The sequence below is a fragment of the Lichenostomus cassidix genome, chromosome 3 (genome assembly GCF_008360975.1).
Source record: "Lichenostomus cassidix isolate B80296 chromosome 3, HeHo_3.0, whole genome shotgun sequence".
In the NCBI taxonomy this organism is placed as follows: Eukaryota; Metazoa; Chordata; class Aves; order Passeriformes; family Meliphagidae; genus Lichenostomus; species Lichenostomus cassidix.
The window spans coordinates 15,366,012-15,386,292 of NC_139483.1; the positions used below are offsets into that span (position 1 = coordinate 15,366,012).

A 20,281-nucleotide genomic window follows, 5' to 3' on the forward strand; every position below is an offset into this window, starting at 1 on the left:
TCAAAGAGCTCTCTTAACTCACTTCACTCAAGTGCCCTTTTTATAGCTACCTAAGCAAAGGTCCCCACTTTCCCAGGGCTTTCCTTGGTGCTTTGTGATGGGCATAAATCATCAGAGTCAGTGGGTTGGTGTCAAGGTCACAGCAGGGAAACCTAGCACTTGTGGATCAGACAACCATGTGCACTGCTGGACATGGACAGGTCAGGATCTGAACTTCTGCTGCTTCTCACAGGCCTTAACACCAATCCCTGCAGCAGCAGAGGCAGCATTTAAAGGAAATGTTCTGAACAACCCCTTCTGGCAGCAAACAAAACTTCTGATTCCGCTATTGCTCTATGCCTTACTTCTCCTCCCTCTCTTCCAGGAGTATGAAACAAGAAGGTTTTGGGACACCCTCTGTTGCTTCAGTTGCTTAAAGCAGGTTGTCCTGGAGCTACTGTCCTATGTGGATTGGGCTGTGCCAGCCAGGTTCACAAGGCAGGAGTTGGGAATTGCTTGGCACTGCAGGCTCCTTGCACTTGCCTGTCCCTGGAGAGACCCACGAGGAGAGGGACTGGATCCAGTTCCTCTGCATGAACAATGTGAGATCCTTATGGCCAACCCAAGGACAAAGGGACATGGAGCATCATCCCGCAGGATCCCAAAACTTCAGCCAGCAGCTGGGAAGCCAGAGAGGAGCTCTTGGGAAAGGTACAACTGCTTGGGAAAAAACCTACTGACCAAGAGTCCTCAGGTAGCCTTGGTGGTCTTACCAGAGATGCTGATCAGGTGCCAAGGGTAGGGCAGAGCACAGGCACCACTTACTGGAAGCCACAGATGTGTCTGGCGTCAGGCTGTGACACTCACCTGTGGGTTTGATGCTTCATGTCCATCTGGGACAGGTATTTTTCTTGGCCCCTGAGGCCTCAGCTGGCAGTAAGTCCCCTCATCATGGGCAGGACAGCGCAGGATGGAGCTGACTGTGATAATTTTTTGTCTGACACAGCTGGGAGCAGGGCTGATGTTTGGCTGTGATCTCTGCTCTCTCACACTTCCTGCTCCTGCACCGTGTAAGGATGCTTGCATGGTCTCACAACATGGGGTACCTCAGCCTTCATGCGCAGCCTGGCTTTAAATTAAGAAGTTGAAGCTCTAGGAATAGTCTGGTCTCCTCTATTCCCACACTGGGATGGGTGACCAGGAGCAGGGCAGCTGGCTCAGGCCTCTGTGGTCCATCAACTGGGCTCTTGCAGCAGGGCAAGGGCAAGCCTGATCCTGTGGTCACTCACTGGTCAAATGTCATACCCAGTGGACATCTCCAGCTTCTTACTACAGATGCTGTGCTCCTCCTGAGGTTTTGCTTTCTGCCTGCACTGGGGAAAGGGAAATTCTTTTCCAGGAGCCCCTGAGAGGCAGCACAAGGAGAGGTTTTATGCAAGATCACAGCAAGGTGTTCAGGTCTGCCTCCTCACAACATGTGAAGGTTAAAGAAAGGCTCTCAGCTTTCCACTGCTAATGACAGAAAGTGCTTTGTGAGTGAGAGAGAGCATAATTAGGAATTAATGAGAAAGGAGCCTGTGGTTTTATTACCCGTTGGACATCAGTCCCGTGGATGAACAAGAGAGGTTGCATTAGCTGCTTCCTGCTGAGTCCTTCCAGCAGGAAAGTCCTTACCAGACTTTCTGCATCATTTAAGGACGGGAGGTAGAAGAGGGCACTGCAGGTAAGGAATTGGGGTTTGGTGTACTCTGCTGCAGGCTGGGACAGACCCCAGATCTGTGGCCCTGGACCTTGGGGCAAAGACCTTACTCTACTGTCCAGTGGCTGTGTCACACACCTCCTGCATCCCAGGTGGTTCAGCAGGACTGGCGACATCTCCTCAGCAGGTGCCCTGGGGCAGCCACAGCATATCAGGAGAAGCACAGTCCAGGAGCAAAAGCACAGACATTTGTGAAGGTCAGAGATCCCACCACTTTGGGATGAGCCTTCTGCCCTGCTTCAGCCTGAATCCAAAAGTGAGGGAAGCTGGAAGAGGTCAGATAAAGACAGGAATAAAACCAGGGAGGTTAAATACCTTATCTTGAATTAGCATCATCATTCCTAGCCGTTGCATAAAAGCTATTAAAGTTATTACAGGACATGCTGGATGCTGGCACAGCAGGAACAACAAATATAGGTAGAGTGGTCCTTGTCATAAATATCACTCAAGCTGCCTTGACAGCCCTCTGCCATCACAATGCTGCTCACAGCCAGCCCAGCTGAGCGATGCCAAACTGATGGCAAGCGCTGGGTGCAGCTGAAGGGAACAGCTCCTTCTCCCTCTAAATAACACAAGGCTTGCATTCTCAAGGAAAGAAACCTCCTGCTGTGGGGCAGGAATGGTTTCCCTGGGTCCTCTGCATGCAAGTGCCACAAAGAACCAGAGGCCAGGGGTTAAAAACCATAGCACAAAAAAAAAAATATCAACCCACTTGTGCATGCATTTGTCAAGCCTATTAATAATGTGCTTCACACTGTACTTTGAATGCTCTTTTTAATGATTACTCTGCATTTTGCCACTCAGCCACTGCAGTCACATCTAAGCCCTGAAGTTATCAGACATTCATCTTGTAAGATCACAGCCTGACTCCACTGATGTCTCTACTCGATACCAAGACGTCTTTATTACCAAGCACATGGACTTTTGAAGTCTTCTGTACTGACACAGCACACAGGTGGGTGCTTTTGCTGCTCTGTTAACTAAGCCTTTTCCAGAGGCAGACCATTGTACCCCTCGGTATAAAGTCCTTTGGTTACCCCTCGTCTACCAAATGCTCTGACACATCCAGTTAGGAAACAAACCCAGCTTTTGGCTTCATCTCTCCAAATCCTAATTCTCCCACTCTACCACACCTTCCTGAGCACGGGGAAGGATTAAAAAGGGGGGTCTTGCTCTGCACACTGGCGGTGGTGGGCAGAGCAGAGAGGTTGCCCTGAACCTGGAGTACTTCCAGGACCATCGACCCTCGCTGAGTCACTCGTTAAGATGATGCAGCAGGAAGTCATTGAAAACAGAAGACAACGGAAATGAAATGAAGAGCGAGGCATCCATTCACACCCTTGGCAGAGGCATTTCAGTTCCCGGTCCCCCGCCTGCCCGCAGGGAGGAGGGGTGCTGCTTATTAGACAGGTTATGTAATTGAAGTGGTCTATATTTATCAGGAGTGCGTGGCGTACACACCTCGAGGGTCAGAAGCCCAGCAGTTTGGAGAACATTAGCTGCACTAATGAATCAGCAGGGAGAGGGACCTAAAAATATGACTGGGCTGCAGAAGGACATCGTCGGGTGGCTCAGGGAGCCAAGGTCAGGAGGCCCCGATGTGCCTTTCCAGCTCCAGCGGGGGTGGTGATGCTGTGCTCAGATGCTCACTGCCTCACAAAAGGCAAGGTCCAGCCTGTGCTAAACTCCTTTCAAACTTTGGCTGTGGTGTTGGATGTTGCGCCTAAAGGAGGAGGAAGACTCTCTATGGGAGTCTGACAGGATCTATCCTCCTTTTTAGGGCATAGAACCACTAAAAATGCTTAATTTCACTCAGGGTCAGGGTAGTCCTTGGCTGGTCCCAGACATGGAGGCTGGTTTGTGCTCCCTGTGCTGAGCCCTGCTATGGGTGCTGGTGGGACAGAAGCTTTGTGCCTGCTCCTCAGTGCTGGGGACACTCAGGACAGTCTCCTCAGTGTCATGCTCAGTGCCAAGCCTTCAGGAGCAGCTGTGCCACCCCACAGTGCCCCAGGTGTCATCACAGTGGGGAAGTGCAGCACATCAGCAGTGGGCCACAGTCACCCTGCGTCAGACTGGAGACACCGAGGTGAGCAGGCAGCTGGAGGGGTGTTCCTGCTGCTTTGCATGGATAGAGATGGTTAATGAGAGTTATTTTTAGGGAACTGGAGTGGGTGGAAGGAAATAACAGATAGTCTTTGTTTTCTGGGTTTCTGCTAAGTGAATTTGTTTGCCTGTGGTGCTGGGGAGCTCAGCTCAGTGCCTTGGTTTACTCAGGGCAGTGCAGGCAAACAGTGGCCCTTGGCCCATGCTGTGTTTGTGCAGTGTCCACATTGTCATTTCCCTTCTTAAAATCTTGAATACTGTGCTCTGGACCAGATTCTGCCTTCCTGTAGATGGGTTGGTGGACCTGCCTGCCCAGGGCAGAGAGTAGAGCCTGGACATTCAGCCTGTCCCCTGAGAATGGCCCTGGCTGTGCATTCCTGTCACATACCCAGCAAGGTTTGGCTCCTTGGCTTCACACAATTCAGCCAAGCTCTAAGCCCTGCCCACCACTTGGCAGACAATAAAACCAGAGGGGTAAATTGCCCAGAGCTGCTGCGTTAGTGACCCATGGCAGGCATGCCAATGTCCTCTCAGGGGGGTTTGCAAAGCCATGCTACTGATTCAAGTGCTGCACTCCCAGAGACTTGTCTGATCCACCTGGAGCTTCCATGCTTTTGTATGGTCTGGAAAAGCTTGGTCAGAAAGTACTCTCATTGCTATTTCATGTGCTTCTGCAGAACAGCTCTCCCCATGGAAGTCAGGGTGGAGATTACCCACAGCAGCAGTGCAGCTTCCCCACTGCTCCAGCTGCTCAAACCAAGCCTTGAGAGGAGGATCCTGCTGAGCTCAGAGGAGCAGCAGTGCCTTGGGGGCAGCACAGGAAGAGATCAGAGAGGAGAGATCAGGCAAGTGCAGGCACTGTGTCGGTGCTCCATGTGGAGCTCTGCAGCCTCAGGCACGAGCTGGGATCCTGTTCCCCAAGCCTGGAGATGCTGATGGGGAGGACAGACCCCCAGAGAAGGAGCAGGAGGTCAACACCAGTGGTCACAGCTGTGCTGTGGGCCCAGGGCACTGGTAAGGCACTTGTCTGAGTTGGGCATGGTCTCAGTCCTACCTTCAGTGTAAACCTTGGTGGGTTTGACGTGAACCACAGGAGGATGGTCTCCCATCACACTCTTTCTTCTTCTTGTCTCTGGGGTCTCTGTGGTCACTGCAAAATCCACCCCTGCCACTGGTGCCACTGGATCAGTCCTTCTGGGGTCTCACTGGCCAAGCACCCGAGTGCCACCTGCTCTCTGTGCCCGGCATGTCACTGGCTGAGGCTCAGACCAACCCAGCACCTCTGACCAGCATCCCTGGCCTCTCTGGGATCAGGCTCTGTCCCACAGCAAACAAGGAAAAGGACTGATTCAAATGTAACTGTGGGGCTGGTCTGCCCAGTGCATATTTCCTGGGAGGGTAATTTATTTGGAAAGTTGATCCTGGCAGAGATGTTCACGTACATTTTTCTGCTCCTGTCAGTCCTCTCTGCAGATAGCTCAGCTGCCACAGCAGCTCCTCCTCCCCCAGCCCCACATCTCCTGGACAGGCTCACAAGGCACATCCTTCTGCTGCAGTGGCTGCCGAAATTGCTTTTTATTTTTAAACCCCAGGACACAAAAGCCCTACCTTTATCATTTGCCTGCAGTCCCAGCAGCTCCACATATCCTCATTAAATAACCACTGATCAAGTGAATCTGACAGGCGCCAGAGGTGGGGGAGATCCAGGTGCCTGGTGTGCCCCCAGCTGATCCCAGCTCCCTGTGGCTGCAAAGTCCAGGGGGTCTGCTCCCTGCAGGATGGGGAGAAGGGCTGCCAGGAGCCCAAAGGAATGGTGGGCTTGTGCCTTTCCACTGCACTGTGGGGACAGGTGGCTGCAAGGACTGAGTTTATCCCAGCCCTGCCAGATTTTATACAGACAAACAATAATAATTGTTCTTTACAGGGGGTTATTGAGATGGAAAAGTGGCAAACTGGATTATGGCCTGTGCAATTTCAGATTCCTCTTTGGGGACACAATTTAAATAATCCTTTTTCTGAATTTGTTTTTAATCTCTGTAGCACAGACTGTGAGGGAGGATGTCTCCAGAGCAGGAGGACTGCCAGCCACTGGTCAGGTGAGTGTGAGGAGGTGTCCATGGGGCAATTGGGTTGCCAACCTGACCCCCAAACCTGGCTGCTTCTCAAGAAGATTAGGGGGGAGGGATGGATCATGCAGAGATGCAGCTCTCTGTCCAGGGAAAAACTCACTCTGTTTTGTCCTTAAATGCCCAAATTTCCAGAAGTGTCTGGACTTGAAGTGTGAAGCTTGTGTTTTGGTTCAAACTAGGTCCAAGCTGGTTTCTCCAGCCACCAGCCTTGCTACAGAGTCTCCTGGGGGAAAGGCCATGTTGCATTTTGGAAGAGAACATGTAAAGATTGGTAAATGCTAAGAGGGAATCCTGATGTGAAACATTCCAATGAACCCAGTGATGAGAACCTGCTTTTAGGTAAGAATCACACCTGAGAGGGGTGACAAGAGAAAACATGGTGGCTGCTGGTTGTTTTGGGCCAGGAGTCTGCTTTCTGGAACATGCTAGATCTGAGCCTGCAGCAAATTTACAGCTTGACAAGGATGCTCAGGAGTCCCTGCTGGGGTTCACTTTCACCCTGAGACAGGCACCAGCTGACACATAAATGAACTGGTTTTTCCCCCCAGATTTCACAAAGGCTGATGCTGGGCTCTCTAATTGCACAAAGTTTTAGTACTCCTGTCTGGACTAAATATCTTCAGGCATCACTAATTAAATAGAATTTACTGGGATGACAAGTGTCTCTCTCCTCTCAGCCACAGATGTTGTAACTGCTGCTCAGGCTCCAGCACAGCCTGTTTGGACCTGCTGCAGGACCCTCAGGCTTCCCTGGCTCAGGGGTAGTGCCTGGGTGCCTCTCCCAGTGGGAAAACAGAAGGACAGACCAGGGAGCAGCCCAGCATGGGTTCTATTTCTGCAAATAACTCAGATGGCCACAGATCTGTCTGTAGATCCTTTGTCCTCCTCTCTGTGCCCGGTGGGGAGAGTTAATAATAGATGTTGGATGCTGCAGGAAGATGCAGAATTTAAATGAATTCCCCCTTCCTTCTCAGTAATAAAAATGTTTCTCCCCTAAGAGTCCCTTGATTAATTGATCCGGCAATTGACAAATCAAGGATGGGAACGCATAAAATCCAATAGAAAGGGATGAAAATAGCATTATGTACCATCTGATGCAGTCAGCGATGTCACGCAACAAAATGACGGCAGAAAAATGGGGCCTTGGGCTGGAGGAGCCTTCATTAAGATGTGGCAAGGGTATTATTAAGTAAAAGAACATTGATTTTGTTTGAAAGATTTGGCTATCCATATTAAATATAATCTCCGTAATGTAATCTCAGTAGTTGCTTTAAATGTCAGCGTCACTGGGCTACAGCTGCCTGCTGGGGCTGCTGCTCCAAAATGAAGGTGGAAACTTCATTCTCCATCACCCATTGTGCCCTGTTAGCAGCTTGATGGGCTCTGCCCATCCAGGGGAACATCAGCATAGGGGATTCCCACAGGGAATTGGGGTGTGCCAGAAAAGCCTGTGCATCTAAAGCATATGTGACTGCAACAAAGCAAGTCATTCACCGAGGCAGAAGCAGCCAACACACAGGATATTTCAAAGCCAAAAGCTGCTTTAAACGCTGGGCTTTCATGTGAGACTTGAACACCTGGCCAAATGCTGGGCAGCAGTTAACCCATGCAGCTCTCATCAGTGTCCTTGGAAGCTGAACCCCCTATCTCAAGTCCAATCTGACAAATTCTGCTAAAGACTTTTTATTTTCCTTTCTCACAGATATCCAGATCCAGCGACAGCAATGCCCCCACAGGGCTGCCATGGGTGTGTGGGCTCACTGGAGAGAGGTGACACTTGCTGGTGTCCCCATAGCTCATCAGACAAGTGGGTGCTTCAAGACTGGGGAGAAGCACCACAGAACTCAGAGCCCTATGGCACAGTTGATGTGAGGATCCTCCTCAGCCAGGTGGGTGCTTCCACAGAAAAATGGTGCATGGTACTACTGGGCCCAGCTGGGAGCATGGGCACGGTCCCAAAGAGCCATCTCACATCTCCCAAACCTCAGAGGAGTTGGGGAGAGCATTCCCTGGGGCACAGTGTAGGAAGGAGGTGAGGAGGAGGATCTCTGCTGGGGTCACAGACCCAAAACCCAGCAATGGTTGGTCTGAATGCTCTTTGCTGGCTGCCATGGGCATCTGCAGGCAGAAATCCAGCCCAGCACATGCAAAAGACTTTTGCTGTCAGAGACAGAGAAGATTCTATGACAGGAGGGACTATGGGCTTGAAAGTGCCTGGGAAAGCATTAGCAGGAGCAAGGGAAGACTGGAGACATTGGATGCAGTTATTCTTTCATCCTCCAGGTCCAGTGGGCACAGAGAAGGCAGTGGTGTGAAGGGATGGTGCCTGAGCACATGGGTTGCATAGCTCTGCTGAAGGAGCACCAGAAAAGGCATCAAAACAGTTTCCTTGAGGACCAGAAGTGTCCAGACTCAGCTGAAGGCACCAAGCCACTTGACTGTAATGGAGTCAATTTTCTTCTTCAAAGTGCAGCATATAAACCTTTTTATAGCCATGCACCAGCAGAGCTATTTTTATTCCCTGCCAGCTGTTGAAAGCCATTTCTGTGGCTCCCTCTCTGTGCCCTTGCCCACTATCCCACAGTCACCATTTCATTGCCTGCTTGATCACTTGGGACCTGAATGATGAAGAAATAGTTACCACTCCACTCTGACACTGCCTTGGGGCCAGGAAGGAATCCTGTCTGGGTGAGGGCTGGCAGGAGATGGGGAGGGGGGCAGTGACAGCAGTCACTATTTCCCTAATAGCTGTTCTCCTAATAGTCCCTTCTCAGGAAATGGGCTGAGCAAAATTTGCTCTGATACAAAAATACAAAATACAGAACCTTTTACCTGGCCTGATGTGGAAACCGAACAATCCTTCCTATAGACCCATTGAATATTTCTTCATCTCTGTTGTGAAACAAGAAATGAGATAAAATCACTCTCAAGATCACTGTGGGTAAAACCCATGTTACCCTAACATAACTCTGAACTGTTAGGCTTGAAACAAGAGGGGCTTTCCCCCACATCTTTCCTCACAGTAACTGCAAAGCAGGAACAGCACATTACCTTTCCCTATAGAAAAGGGCAGGGGTACCATAGCTGTGACTTTGTGGATCAAATGTAGAACTGGACATTTGGGCCACAGATGAGGCAAAAAGTCTTGCCTCCCTTTGCAATCGGCCCCAGCTTTCCAATGGAAATACAAGTACAACCTCCCACTGGAAAAAGAAAAAAAAAGAAAAAAAAGAAAAAGAAAAAGAAAAAGAAAAAGAAAAAGAAAAAGAAAAAGAAAAAGAAAAAGAAAAAGAAAAAGAAAAAGAAAAAGAAAAAGAAGAAAAGAAAAAGAAAAAGAAGAAAAGAAAAAGAAGAAGAAGAAGAAGAAGAAAAAGAAGAAGAAGAAAAAGAAAAAAAAAGAAAAGAAAGAAAGAAGAAAGAAAGAAAAGAAAAGAAAAAGAAAAGAAAAGAAAGAAAGAAAAGAAAGAAAAGAAAAGAAAAGAAAAGAAAAGAAAAGAAAAGAAAAGAAAAGAAAGAAAAGAAAAGAAAGAAAAAGAAAAGAAAAAAGAAAGAAAGAAAAGAAAGAAAGAAAGAAAGAAAGAAAAAGAAAGAAAAGAAAAGAAAAGAAAAGAAAAGAAAAGAAAAGAAAAGAAAAGAAAAGAAAAGAAAAGAAAAGAAAAGAAAAGAAAAGGAAAGGAAAGGAAAGGAAAGGAAAGGAAAGGAAAGGAAAGGAAAGGAAAGAAAAGAAAAGAAAAGAAAAGAAAAGAAAAGAAAAGAAAAGAAAAGAAAAGAAAAGAATGGAAAGAAAATAGGTTTGTGTTGAGTGGGCGAGTCTGGTAATTTTGAAAAGCCACAGAGCACAAAGGTGAAAACACACATGGAAAGCAAAATACAGAAGCTTTTGTGTGATGCCAGCAATGTTCCTTCCCTTCACTGAGGAAGGAGCTGCCCGGATGTGTGGTGCTACAATCTGCTCTTTCATGCAGCTGAGTCAAATACCAGCTAAATTACAAAGAGTTGTACAGAGACATGAAGGACACATAATGACAATATTTTGTCATTCCTCCCCCAGATGGATGTGGAAAGCGGGAAGGAGAAAAAATAATTACATTAGGGTTCAGATAGGATTTTGATAGCAGTTATTAAATGAAATGTAAAGGTTATTTTCAAACTCAAACCCTGGGTGCTGCTCCAAGCATGAAGAGACTGGCAAATGATCTGATTTTTTCCATTTTCTTAATATTGGTCCTATGGATGTGTTTACCACATAGTCTGGCATTGCAAACTTAAATTTAAAAAAGGGAAAGGAAAAGAACAAGCATTTCTCTGGATACCCAGGCAAATTTGCAAGGGCTGGATTTGATATTTCATTGCCAGGACACCTTGCTCTGGGATAAGAGTAACAATGAGCAGGATTGGGATTCAGACTATATGAAACATATTCTGCTTCTGCTCTCAGCACTTCAGCTCTTCAACCCTGAGTACAACCTGGAGCAGATACTTGGTATTCAGAGAAGGAAATGTGCCTGGTATTGTCCAAATCTGACTGAAAAGCCTCTGTAATGATTCCTGTTGACTTTGATGAGTTGGTCCCAGGCAGCCAGAGCAGGCAGGCAGGAGGCTGGCAGGGTTTCTGGAGACACCCAGGCAGCCTTCACATCTGAATTCACAGGAAGCTCCTGCATTTCCAGTTTCTGGTTTTTCATCTGGCCAAGTTTACGTTGGATTCAACTGTGCCTAAACCTTGTCTGAGAAGAGGAAAGAAAAAGGACTGTTGTTGCTCAAACCAGAAAAGTCAGTCCTGAAATCAATCCACCAGCCCTGGTGAGGTGGTTGACATTGCAGAGAGGAACCATTAGACCAAATACCTCAGGGCTGCCCTTCTCCCTTGCATCCCAGTGTGCAGGGAGCACTTCCCACAGTGCTCAACACCAGCTGCCCCTTCTTCCATCTCACTGGGCTGCAGGCTTATTTTTGAACAGCTCCTCAGTGGGACTTATTTCAGCTCCCCATTTCCAGCTATGTCTTCATCTAGGACTTCTCCCTCTCTGCCTCTATGTTTTATCTGTCAGGACTGGTCCCTTACCAGCTGTGAGTAACTCACCCGACAGTTTGAGATCATCTGTCATTTAATCTGCCTGGTGGTCACAAACCAGTTGTGATCCCTGCAGAGTCCTTGGGGCCACAACTGGCTGTTGCACCTGCCTGGCAAGATTTTCCTCTCTGAAACCTTTCCACAATTTGCAGTGCTTGGGGCACTGGCAGCTGATGCTGGTTTTTGCATGTGAGCAGTGGTTCCTGTGACAGAAGGTGGGTGTGGAGCAGGGCAGTAAAGGTGACATCTTGATGGCCACAGTGGTTGTTTTCTGTAGTGGGGCAGAGGCTGTGCTCAGTACCATCCCTTTCCATGTGCTGCAGTGTGGTTGTTGCTGTTGACTTTTGCTGACCTGTGGGCTCAATACTGAGGCCTGGTTAGCTATGTGCCTGCTTTCCAGTCAAAGCCTTCTCTTCTCTTCCCATTTCTGAGGAGCTCAACACTGCAGGATCATACAGTCATGGAATGGTTTGGGTTGGAAGTGACCTTAAAATCCCCGAACCAAATCAAGACAGTGACACCAAGCTGAGGTGACCTACACAAGCTCCAGCTTGCTCATCCTTCCAGGGTAAGTGGGGCATCCTGTGGCATTCCTGCTGTCTTTAACATTGTCACCATATTATTTATGGTGCTATTCACCATGAGCATCATCCACAGTAGTAGTGACGCTGTTGCTGGGAGAGCTTGGGAAGCAGCAAGTGCTGTCAGTGACACACCAGCAGTTCCCTCTCTTCCCAGACAGAGTATTTACCCTCCCTTACAAGCTTCCCCTGGCTGCTGCCATTCCCTGGCAGTGCTGAGGGTAGGAGGATGCTGCCACCTCACACAGAGTGGGTTGCCCATCTGTATGCTATCCGTCACGGATATCCTCATGGCATCATCTGAGAAACGCCAGAGGAAAATGCTGAACCACGTAGTATTAAGAGGAAAAGGTTAAAGACCTCTCCCAGCAGCCCTGCGTGCTTTGCCCGAGTGAGAGGCTCTGACTGCAGCACCCTCCGCCCACCGCGCTGCCGAGCTCCGGCTCGATCCCACGTTTTTCTGTCCCGGAATGTGCGCAGGGAGGACTGGCTGCACTCCTCGGAACTGTGCACCGAATGATGATGAAGTGACATCGTCATGGCAACACGTGCCGATTTCCTGGTCGCCTAGCAACCGGATGCAGGCTGATGTAAGCTGTGCGCTGCCTTCCTCCCCTGGCTGCACTCCTCCGATGTGTCTGGCAGATTTGCCGCGGCTTTAGCTGGGCTTTCTCATCGGTTGGACGTGCCATGACATCAGAACGATAAGGGTGTTGTTCTGTGTGTGTACAGAGGGGGAGAGACCGAGATTATCTCCTCTGAGAGCCCTCATCCCGGGCGCTGTCTTGCTCAGGGGCACTGATGTGCACAGTTTGTTTTTAGAGGCTCGATAGTACTTAGTCTTGTACTTACTGTAAGTGCTTTGTGTAATACAGACTCGAGGAGACACGAAGATGCCTTTAAGTGATTTTGTCTCAAGCTATCCTTCTTGATTTTTGCATTAGTCTTGTCAAAGGTACGATATTTTTGGGCATGAAGCAGCTGTAAACAGGTCTGATTTTTTCACAGCATGACAGCACATCAGTGCTGTCAGGGAGAGCTGCAGGCCTGATTTTTGTGCAGACCAGGTACCTGCAGAGCTGACTGACCCATTAGCTGTTTCATGGGTCATCTGCTGGACAGCAAGACTAAATCCTCGCTCACAGTCACACTAAATCTCTGTACACAATGTGAAATGGCAAAAGCCTGCAACATCCTTCTTGCTTAAGGGTGTGTTTCTTTATATGGAACAGAAAAATGTCTTTACAGTGGTGGGTGCGGCTTCAGTCTCTGCTGATGGCCAAATCAGGATCTACAGAAGCCAGAGCAAGTGTCTGCTAAATGAGTCTCAGCTCACTGACAGTGAGGACTCAGGTAAGATGCAAAAGGTATAAAGCCCATAAAGCCCATAAAGCAGCTCCTGTTCCGTCAGTCTTCTTGCTTTGGAAAATCTGATCCTCAGCCTCGGGAAGCAAATTAGCACTTTGATATCCAGTGGCCTTAATGGAAGAGGTTAATTCAATTAGCACAAAGTGCTTGGCTGTTTGGACAGCTCTGCTCTGCTCCAGGTCATGGGGAGGCTGCTCCTGGGAGCCACAGGCATGAAGCAACCAGGAAAACATGCTTGGAGAAGGGTGTCCAAGGGCCTTACTCCAGTCAGGACATGTGCAAATTAGGCAGAGCAGGTCTTGTAGGAAAAGCAAAGCTCCTCAGGCTCCTCCATTGTCGTGGTGAGGGTGAGAAGGAATCCCAGGCTGACACGGGAGATTTGTCTCTGGCATCTCTTCCAAGGTCATGGAGGGTTCTCAATCATCTGGACCCCTGTGGTGAACATCAGCTGGAATATCATTTGGGAATAAAGGGCAACAGTTCAAAGCAGGGGAAGCTGAATTAGAGCTGGGGAATTAACAATGTTCAGCAAGTCCTTCCAGATCTACTGGGCTATCCATTTCTGCCAGCTTAGGCCTCTGTTTGTCCTCCGTGGATCAATGGAAGATGATGAAATACTTCTGGTGGTGCTTTGTATGGCCCAAGGGGAGAAGCAGCCAGACACAGCCTGCAAGGGGCAAGGGACAGCAAGCCCTTAATGGCCCAGAATTTGCATTAGCAGGGTAACAGTGAGGGAGAGGGCAGTCCTGGGGGGAGCCAGGACCACTTCAGTCAGCCACTTGCCTTTGCTGAGATAAGGGCTGCCTGCTTATAGACTTGTGCCTGTATCTTTTTGTGCTCTAAGGCATGAGAAGTGTGGGCACTCAGCAAATTATGCCATCCATGCCATCATTCATGAGCAGACAATGCCCTGAGCAGTTTGGGAGAGGTGCAGGGACTACACATCTGTGGATTATACAGGGAAAAAAGTCCTCTGGCTCAGCCAGGACATCCATGCATGTCTCAATAATTCCAAAATCTAAGAAGGGCCAATCATGATGAATAAATAAGTAAGTAACATAATAAATAATAAATAAAAAACAGTGCTGTCAGGTTCCATCAATATGGCACTGTCAATTCTGCAACAAAGTGTTTTGAAAGAGCCAGAAGAGATTTGTTTCCCAGGTTTCTCATCATCAGGTCCAGGAGATGCAGATGCAGAAATCTGTAAGAAGATTGAGCTGAAGGCTTTTATCATCCCAAAGACAGATGGAATGGCTGTATACATCACTTCTCAAACATGCAGGATGTTTTTTAGAGACAGCAGTCTCCAAACAGCTCTTCCACATGATCGATGGTAGTAAAAAGGAATCTGTCGCTGTTTGGCTTCAGGCTTTTCACTCAAAACCATGTTTTATTCTGCGTTTGCTCACAGAAGGAAAAGAAAATTACTTCAACAAAGACTTTATTTATTTGCCAGTTAATTGTACAGAACCTGCAAAATGTGCATACCAAATTGGTGGTGCTTTTCCCCAGGTCACTCAGATGTGAGTTCTGAAGTTCTAATGCCAGACGGGCAGTCAGCCCCAGTGATCAAACAGTTAACTCTTGCCCTGAAGCAACCCCTTCTGGAATCTACTTTTTTTGCTATTTTTCAAGGATTATCATCACACAGAAATCTCTTCCTGTGAAGCCTGTGTTTCTGGAGCGAAAATCAAAAGAGCCTTTCTAGATGCTTTCTTGTCAGGTGCTGTGGAAGTGCCAACCTAAACAAAATTTCTGTTGTCTTTTAAGACATGTGCCTAGGAGAGACTGGGACAGGCTTTTAAAAAGCCTCTTCAGTGTCATACACCTGGGTAGCACAGCTCTTCCTCCTCTCATCCCTTACCCATCACCTCTCTTTCCAATAACTCATAAATGGAGAGTCTCCCTTTTTCTCTCTTTTTCCTTTTTTTTAAAATTTTGTTCTCTCTTTCTTTTGGATATTAAAAACACTGCATGTATTATTTCTCTCCCATCCTGGCATGTCCCATGGGGCCCAGTAATTTCTTTGAAGGGATACACATGGGGCATTACCTCCAGCTTCACTGGAAGGCCCAAGGCTGTCTGGCTCAGGTAGGGATACTTGGATTGCTCACACAGCAGCATTTTCTCCCCAGTGCAATATTTCTGGCTGAAAACTGACTTCTCAACAAGCCCTGGCCATGGGAGGTCTCTCCCTGCACCTTTCCCTGTTCCATGCAGCCTTGGTCACCAGCAGGTGTCCAGCATGAGGCCACCAGGAAGGGTTTGGGTCCTGCCAGGATCCCCCTTGACTTCTCTTCTGCTTCTCACCATGGGCCTGCTGCAACCATGGTGTTTGGGGAATGTTTGTGGTAAGAACTGGGATGAAGGTTGGTTTTACCAGAGCCACCACGAGGAAGAGCTTGTCTTCTGTGCTAAGGTAGTGCAGGCATTGCACCAGCAAGGACTGGAAACATAAATGAGTTTGCAAACTGGCTTGATGCCAGCTTTGACAAGTATTGGACAAGTTCTTGAAGGCTACAAGTACAAAAATTCAATGTGAAGCTTGGAGAATTTTAGTATTTTCAATATTCTGCAAACACAAGAGACTCCTTAGGTGGGCAAACACCACCTCATCCTCAGGCTTCTTACCAGGCACAAAACCTGCCCTGGAGGGTGAATCACAAAAGTGCTGGAAACAGCAAGGAGGTAAGAAAACTTGATTTGTTTAAAACCCCTCTTCAGCTGGCTGTTGTGTTTGAGTGAATGGTTTATTATCCCCTGCCTCATTGCCTTGCTTCCCAGCCCATTCACAGAAAATCTGGGAGCAGCACCAGTCTGCCTCCCTCCCAGGAGTGGAAATAACAGAGCTGGCAGACAATATTTGCAGGGGTTTTTTTTAGGGAAGGAAATTGTTCCTTTTATTTTTTGTTTATGAAAGACTGAGAAAAGTCTCTCTGTTTGCAGATTGATCTGTTTGCTTCAGTTTTGTCCCATTTGATTGATTTCCTGGGAATCAGACACAACAAGCTTTGTGGGAGAGACCTCTTCTTTGCTCTCAGCATCATGCTTGTTCAAGCAAAGAGGGAATGCAAAGCTGGGATAACAGCAGGCAGAGGCTGCTCTTACCTCTGCACTGCCAGGCCATCAGCCCTCACTGTGTGCTGCACATGGCATTGCCCATGGGGTGACTGCAGCTCCTTGGTTCTGCTTCTTCCCACTTCCCTCTTGGGAGGGGCAGCACATCAGCTCTGCAGATGTTGTCTGACTCCTGCACACAGTGGCTGAGCTGAGGGATGGAATTAAGGATATCTGTGCCTCTTTCCAGCTGTCTCACAGTTTGGGTTTGAAGAAGACATTTGAATTCTTCATTTTTATTTCTTTTTTTTTTCCTCATAAATACAACGTGGGGGTTATTCTCACACTTGGAAGAGAGGCATTGCCATTGCTGTTATTATTGATATTGGCATTTCTCCCTGAACACCTCCAGGGATGGGACATCCACAGCTTCTGTGGACAACCTGTGCAATGAGGAGCAAACCAAGGCCAAGCAGCAGTGAAGCCACTGAAACAGAGCAGATTCTCAGGAGCTGCAGCCTCCAGGTAAAACACAGCTGGGGCTGGGGAAACAGGAGAGGATGGAAACAGCTAAAGGCACTTGGCAGCCTTTTGACTCCCAGCAGAAATGTTCTGTAATGTTCATAGTGAAAGAGAAAGAAAGTTTGCAGCAATAGGGAAGTAAGAAAATGGTCTGGTGTGCTGCTGAGCAGTGAGTCTGTCAGCAGGAGTGGCTGCCTCTGCCTTTCTGGACAGGTTTTGCTGAACTGGTTCTTAAGGATGCCCTAGGATAGGTGTTGGCAAGATCTCCAGGCATTCCTTGCTGTTGGAAAGACCTTTCCAACATTCAGCCCAACCATTTCTCCCTTCTGTAGCCCACCCAGCCCTGGTTCAATCCATTTTTCCTCTCAGGTCATTTTGTGAACACCAGTGATGGTTGTCACTGCGGTTGCTGGCAGCTTCCCCTGGTCACCCCTCTGTCCTCTCGAGCCAGGGGTCACTCTGAGGTGGCTTTGTGGCAGCTCTCAAGGCTGGACCACGCTGGAGGGGAAAAGACAAAGCAAGAAGAAGAAATAAAAGCCAAAAAACAAGGGTGAGGACAAGTGGTAGCAATTTGCCTCCCAAGTTGCTCATTCCAAGCATGCTTGAGCGCTGCCTTTGCATAACGTGTCGGGCTATATTTGTCCGTGAGACAGAAAGGGAGAGAGAGAGAAAATATTTTTCCATTGAGGTCATTCTTGCTCACTTTTTCCTCTAAGAAAATCAATGTCCTCTCCAGTCCTTTCCATTCCCTCGCCCTCCACCCTGCAGATTCACAGCCCTGCCCCTCCTGAGCAGTGGTGTGCTGGATTCCTCTTGCTAATGATGGTTGGGGCCTTTGGCTCTCTAAATCTCACACCTCCTTGGAATTTCTTCTGGCTCTTCCCCTGGCAAGCATCTTCTCCCCCTCCCCTGTTTCAAATCTGCCTGTTCCTCTACCTTCCCTCCCCTCCAAATTCGAATGGGGAGTGGGAAGCCCTTTCCAGGGGCTGCTTCCCAAGGGTTCCAGACCAGCTGCAGAGGAGAAGCTGTGGTGGGAATGATGGGTGATGGTGTCCCTGGAGGCGTTCTGGCCCCCCAAGGCAGGTGCTGCTCTAGGCTGGGGGACTGCCTGCAGGAGCTGGGGTGGCTTGGAGGTGATTTTAGAAGGTGCATTTCCCCAGGGGGATCATTAGCTTGTCTGAAGGCCACCAGAAAGCCAAGAGCAGTTTCTTGATCTGAAATAGAAGCTTGAAATGCATGTATTCCAAGCAGATCCTGGTTCCTGATCCTGGGATATGCCCTCCTCTCTTGCTCAGGGAGATGTTCTGCTCAAGGAATGCAAGTTTTTCTTTTACAATGTCCTTGAAACATCTAACATCTTTTTAGCATAGCCAGGGGAACTTTTCCTGTGAGAAGCAAAAATGATCACAAAATTGTGATTAAACTTGATTTCCTTTTTGGCTTTAAATTAACCTGACAGCTGGAGGATTTCATATCACCCAAGGAAAACTATATGATAATACTGACATTTCTCATTCCCTAGGTACTAAACTTCAAAAATGCAGAGCTGCAGCTGTGCAAGTCAAAAAGAGATGCAGCACATTTCCATGCCACTGTTAGCTCAGTGTTACTTCTTCTAGCTTCTCTGGAGCAAAGAGATGCCACTGCTTCCCTCAGCAGAGCCTTGGGGATCCAGAGGCACAGGATAAGCAGCAGCAGGGAAGTGTTCAGGCTGGGGTCTCTCCTTACTGCTTCCTCTGGGTAGTGGTGACACCTCTGGCCTGGGACTGGCACAGTTTGGCACCTCAGAGAGCACGGTGAGAAATTTTCTTTAGAATTTTAAAGTTTGGGTTTGAAAACAGATGCCAAATAGGAAAATAGTCCCAGTCTAGCATGCACCAGAGTTAATGTGACAGTGTGGTGCTAATTGCTCTGCCTTGCCAAACTCCCAAGAGGTGCCCAGAGCTGAAGCCCAGCCCTGACTGTCCTTCCTGGCACTCACATGCAGCTCCTCCTTCCCACTTTCACTGCAGCCTGCTGTGCCCCTTCCTGCAGAGACAAGGAGCTGGGCTTTGACCTCCTGATTCAGTGCCAGAAGAGTGGGCTCAGTGTTTGGTTACTAATGCCTGCTTGCTAAAATCCTGGGGAGTTGGGTACTGTGCTTCCATTGAGATGTCTTCCCCAAAGCTGTCATCCCAGCTTTCATGTGTTCAAAGTCTCTGCTGTTTATTATCTATCTCCCTTAACCTCTCTGCTGTAGTGCTGCATTTCCAGGGAAGATCAATAAAGGAGTTAAGCTAACTGGGTCTCAGGGCATCCCTAACAGCAGCTCTTCCACTGCCTTGCTCTTTGGAGGATTTTCATTATGCTGTTCAAAAACACTCCAGCGTGTTTCAGGGCAAAAGTTCTTAGACCCTCTTCGCTGACTGACTTTTTTTCTGTGCTTCTTTTTTTCCCCCTAAACAAAATTTATGATCCAATTCAAGTGTTGGAGGGCTTCTTACTGTAATGCTTCTAACAAAATTTAGGCTGAGATCCCCTTCTCATCTAGTCCCTCTGGTTTTCCTGGAAAAACAAAACAAAACAGAAACCCACAAAAACATCTGTGAAGCCAAACATTATACACCAGCAGCCAAAGCCCCATCCCTGCAGGTTATTGTTCTTGCAGGCAAGTTCACATCAAGCTTTCTGGTGTGTTTGCTCTTGGCCTGATGGGGCTGCAGATAGAGAGGGAGAGCAGGAGCAGATCTCTTCAGGGTGGAAGAAACAATCCCTGTGGGAGGCACAGAGTGGGGGGACAGGCAGAGCACTGCACTGATCTTTGCTCAACATCATCACAATCCAAGGAAAACTGCGCGGTCAAGGGCCGTGTGCTCTTGTGCAAAATATCTTTGGGGTTACTCCAGGAATAGATGAGAGACCTCCCAGGAAAAAGAACCCCTGAGGAGCTCTCCTGGGTTGCCTGAAGCACTGCTAATCTGGGAGCAGGATGCCCACCAGCCTGGAGCACCAGCTCAGATCACACAGTCGAGCATCCCTGGGCTCTGCCTGCAGGGCACAGGCAGGAGGCTGTCAGACATTGGGGCAGGAAAAGGGACAGAGTTCCCAGGCCACAGCTGGACCTCACAGCTGCCAGACCTCCCTGCTGCCAGCCATGGAGCCAAATGGCTGTATCCTTTTTGGAGCAGCAAGCTCCTGGAGGTGGCTCCTGGCAGTGTGACAGTGGCTCTGCTGGGATGGAGCAGGACAGCAGGTCACAACCAGCACCAGGCCTTGCCTGACCTCTTCTCCTGCTGATTTACCTCACCCTGTGAGGTAGGTGTGAACAAATAGTGGGGAAAGCTCATTGCTCAGCCTTTTTTGAAGCAGAACAGATGAGTCTGGCACACAGCAGCTCCACATAATTGCTTGGGATGGGAGCCACTGCCATGTGGAGGCAAAGCTTGGGAAGGTGCTTTCTCCCTGTCCCCTGCCACAGCCCAAGGCACAGCATAAGCAAAGGTCAGATTGGTTCTGCTTTCTGGCTTGTCAGTAACCAAGAGACTTTTCTTCATTGAGCTGCACAAGGTGAGGAAGAGCTTATTCTGCCAGCATAACTTCACCTAGCACAGGTGATCAGAAACATGTAGGGCTATTCATTTCTTACAGTTATTAACTAACAAGCAGCAGATTTTTCCACCTAAATAGTCCTGCTCATAGGCCAGTCAGAAAACAAGAAGCTCCAGAC

General features: G+C 48.4%; 1 long non-coding RNA gene across 1 annotated transcript in view; it reads left to right on the forward strand.

Moving 5' to 3' along the window:
* Window positions 1-291: 291 nt before the first annotated feature.
* Window positions 292-20,281, forward strand: part of LOC146439139 (uncharacterized) — a 29,645-nt gene continuing 9,655 nt past the window's right edge. The window contains exons 1-5 of the long non-coding RNA XR_014850683.1: window positions 292-690; window positions 2,543-2,693; window positions 5,882-5,937; window positions 7,673-7,859; window positions 16,466-16,578. This is a non-coding gene — a long non-coding RNA (uncharacterized LOC146439139). The remainder of the gene's footprint in view (window positions 691-2,542; window positions 2,694-5,881; window positions 5,938-7,672; window positions 7,860-16,465; window positions 16,579-20,281) is intronic.